Raw genomic sequence first — 3990 nt, 5'->3', positions numbered from 1 at the left:
GGGGGGCAGGGTGGGAGGTGAGGGGCACTGGGGATTTGGGGGGAGAAGGGCAGGGGGATGTGCTGGGTGGGGCAGGACAGGCTGGGGCACTGGGGATGCAAGTGGGGGCACTCAGGGGGCAGGGCACTGAGGGACTGGTGGGGGGCACTGGGGAGGCAGGCTGCAGATGGGCTGAGGGTACAGCAGGTGGGGACCTTGGGGGGTGCAGGATGGGACGGAGGCTCTGGGGTGCAGGGCTGCAGGCGGGAGGGGCACCGGGATGCAGGGTGGGCCCACAGGTGGGGGGACACGGGGATGTAGGGTGGGGGTGCTGAGGGGGTGGCGCTGCAGGCAGCAAGGGCATAGGGGATGCAGGGTGGGGGCACAGTTGGGGGCAGGTGGGGTGCAGGATGGGGGCAGTGGGGGTGCAGGGTGGGACGGAGGCTCTGGGATGCAGGACTGCAGGCGGGAGGGGCATGGGGATGCAGGATGGGGGCACTGGGGGTGAAGGGGGGGCTCGCTGGCAAGACTTGGGGCATTGCAACTGACCCTGGCAGTGCTGGGCACTGGGGGCCAGGTGATGGGGCTGCAAGCAGGGGGACAGGGATGGGGGGGCAAGGTTGGGTGCATGGAGAGCATGGGGCGATGGGTGGGGTGCAGGGTGCTCGAGGCACAGGAGTACAGGGGAGGGGCGGGAGGTTCAGGGGTCAGATAGCAGGGCGCGGCTCACCCAGGCTCTCGGCATTGTAGCAGTCCCCCCGGCAGTGCCGGGTGCTGGGGGGTGCAGGGGGCGGGGTTCGGGGCGCTGGGGGGTGCAGGGGGCGGGGTGCTGGGGGGACTCTGGGGGGGCTCACCCAGGCTCTCGTCGTTGCAGCGGTCCCCCTGGCAGTGCCTGGTGCGGGGAGGGTGCAGGGCGCTGGGGGGTGCAGGGGGCGGGTTCGGGGCGCTGGGGGTTGCATGGGGCGGGGTTCGGAGCGCTGGGGGGTGCTGGGGGGGCTCTGGGGAGGCTCACCCAGGCTCTCGTCGTTGCAGCGGTCCCCCTGGCAGTGCCGGGTGCGGTGGGGTTCGGGGCGCTGGGGGGCTGCAGGGGGCGGGGTTCGGGGCGCTGGGGGTTGCAGGGGGCGGGGTTCGGGGCGCTGGGGGGATGCGGGGTTCGGGGCGCTGGGGGGTGCAGGGGGCGGGTTTCGGGGTGCTGGGGGGCTCGGGGGGGGCTCACCCAGGCTCTCGTGGTTGCAGCGGTCCCCCTGGCAGTGCCGGGTGCGGGGGGGTGCAGGGCGCTGGGGGGTGCAGGGGGCGGGGTGCTGGGGGGTTCGGGGGGGGCTCACCCAGGCTCTCGTCGTTGCAGCGGTCCCCCTGGCAGTGCCGGGTGCGGGGGGGTGCAGGGCGCTGGGGGTTGCAGGGGGCGGGGTTCGGGGCGCTGGGGGGTTGCAGGGGGCGGGGTTCGGGGCGCTTGGGGGGTGCAGGGGGCGGGGTGCTGGGGGGGCTCTGGGGGGGCTCACCCAGGCTCTCGTGGTTGCAGCGGTCCCCCTGGCAGTGCCGGGTGCGGGGGGGTGCAGGGCGCTGGGGGGTGCAGGGGGCGGGTTCGGGGCGCTGGGGGGATGCGGGGGGCGGGGTTCGGGGCGCTGGGGGGTGCTGGGGGGTTCGGGGGGGCTCACCCAGGCTCTCGTCGTTGCAGCGGTCCCCCTGGCAGTGCCGGGTGCGGGGGGGTTCAGGGCGCTGGGGGGTGCAGGGGGCGGGTTCGGGGCGCTGGGGGGATGCGGGGGGCGGGGTTCGGGGCGCTGGGGGGTGCTGGGGGGGCTCTGGGGGGGCTCACCCAGGCTCTCGTCGTTGCAGCGGTCCCCCTGGCAGTGCCGGGTGCGGGGGGGTGCAGGGCGCTGGGGGGTGCAGGGGGCGGGGTGCTGGGGGGTGCAGGGGCTGGGGCGCTGGGGGGGCTCTGGGGGAGCTCACCCAGGCTCTCGTCGTTGCAGCGGTCCCCCTGGCAGTGCCGGGTGCGGGGGGGTGCAGGGCGCTGGGGGGTGCAGGGGGCGGGGTGCTGGGGGGTGCAGGGGGTGGGGCGCTGGGGGGTTCGGGGGGGGCTCACCCAGGCTCTCGTCGTTGCAGCGGTCCCCCTGGCAGTGCCGGGTGCGGGGGGGTTCAGGGCGCTGGGGGGTGCAGGGGGCGGGGTTCGGGGCGCTGGGGGGTGCAGGGGGCGGGGTTCGGGGCGCTGGGGGGTGCTGGGGGGACTCTGGGGGGGCTCACCCAGGCTCTCGTCGTTGCAGCGGTCCCCCTGGCAGTGCCGGGTGCGGTAGGACAGCGCCAGCAGGTGCGAGCTCAGAGCCAGCGCCTCGTCGGGCCGCGAGCGGCGGGCGCAGCCCTTGGACACGGTCTGGAAGCGCAGGAAGGCTGCGGGGGGGGGGTCGGGCACTGGTTAGATCCTGCCCGGGCCCCTTCTCAGACCCCCCCGCTGGGCAGCCCCCTGTCCCCTCCGGCCCCAACCCGTCCATTGCCCTCCCCCCCAGGACACCCCCAAAGCCTTCCTGGCTCCGCGCCAGGGGACCAGCCCCCCCCCCGGAGAAACCAGCCAGACACCCCTCCCCTGGGAATCCCCCCCAATAGGGCACCCCGCGCCTGAAACCTCCCCCCGAGACACTGTTCCTATGGGGCAAGGGGGGCAGTTCCCTCCCTCCTCCAGATCATGGTCCCCCCAGATTTTACCCGGCTCCGTATGCCCCCTACCTCCCTTATCATGTCCCTGCCCCCACCCTGCTTGTCCCCGCCCCCCAGTGCCCCCCGCCTTGCCTGGTCCCTGCCCCCAACCTGTATGCGCCCAATGACCCCGCACCCTACATGTCCCGCACCCCCTCCCTGCATGCCCCCGGCAGCCCCAGTGCCCCCCGCCTTGCATGCCCAACAGTGCGTCCCACACCCCCACCCCCAGTGCCCCACCGCGCCTGCTCCCTGTCCCGCACTGCCCCCATCCTGCATGCCCCCGGCAGCCCCAGTGCCCCCCGCCTTGCATGCCCAACAGTGCGTCCCACACCCCCACCCCCAGTGCCCCCACCCCGCCTGCTCCCTGTCCCGCAGTGCCCCCATCCTGCATGCCCCCGGCAGCCCCAGTGCCCCCCGCCTTGCATGCCCAACAGTGCGTCCCACACCCCCATCCCCAGTGCCCCACCCCGCCTGCTCCCTGTCCCGCAGTGCCCCCATTCTGCATGCCCGTCAGTGCCGCCCGCACCACCACCCACCTCGGACGTTACAGGCTTTGATACAATCACAGCCCATGTTCTATCTGCTGCAGCTCCCCCCTCCCCAGCGCCCACGGGCCGGTCCCTGCCCCCCCCCCCAGTCACCCCGGGGAAGGCGCCCCCCCAGGGACTCACACACGGCAGCGGTGCGCACCGCAGTCCGGCAGCTGGATTCGCCCTCGCCGCACGTCACGTCTGTCTCCATCGAGCAGCCGAACTCCCCCTGGCAGGACTTGCACTGCAGGCAGGAGGCTGGGGGGAGATAGACAAGGACTGGACATCAGAGCCAGGAACCCAGGAGTCCGGGCCACCAGCCCCCCCACGCCTCTGCCCTGCTCTAACCACTAGACCCTGCTCCCCTCCCAGAGCTGCAGAGAGAACCCAGGAGTCCTGGGTCTCAGCCCCTCCCGCTCTAACCTCCAGCCCCCACTCCCCTCCCAGAGCTGTGGCGAGAACCCAAGAGTTCTGGCTCCCAGCCCCCCCGCCCTCTAACCACCAACCCCACCGCCGCTCTAACCACTAAACCCCATTCCCCGCTCAGAGCTGGGGATAGAACTCAGGAGTCCTGGCTCCGAGGCCACCCCCCCAGTCTCTACTCCCCTCCCAGAGCTGTGGGGAGAACCCAGGAGTCCGGGACGGGCTGGCAATGGCATGGGTCTGTTGTTGCTAGTTCTGCTCCTCTCTGGGCGATTTGTACCAGTTTCACCTCCCTGGAGGGGGTGAGAGGCGACGCTGGGGTGTTTATCTGGGATCCGGGACAGCCTGTTCCTGGGGTGGGGCCACCCCA

Source organism: Gopherus evgoodei, unplaced genomic scaffold (assembly GCF_007399415.2).
Source record: "Gopherus evgoodei ecotype Sinaloan lineage unplaced genomic scaffold, rGopEvg1_v1.p scaffold_31_arrow_ctg1, whole genome shotgun sequence".
In the NCBI taxonomy this organism is placed as follows: Eukaryota; Metazoa; Chordata; order Testudines; family Testudinidae; genus Gopherus; species Gopherus evgoodei.
Note: the sequence above shows the minus strand (reverse complement) of the source record.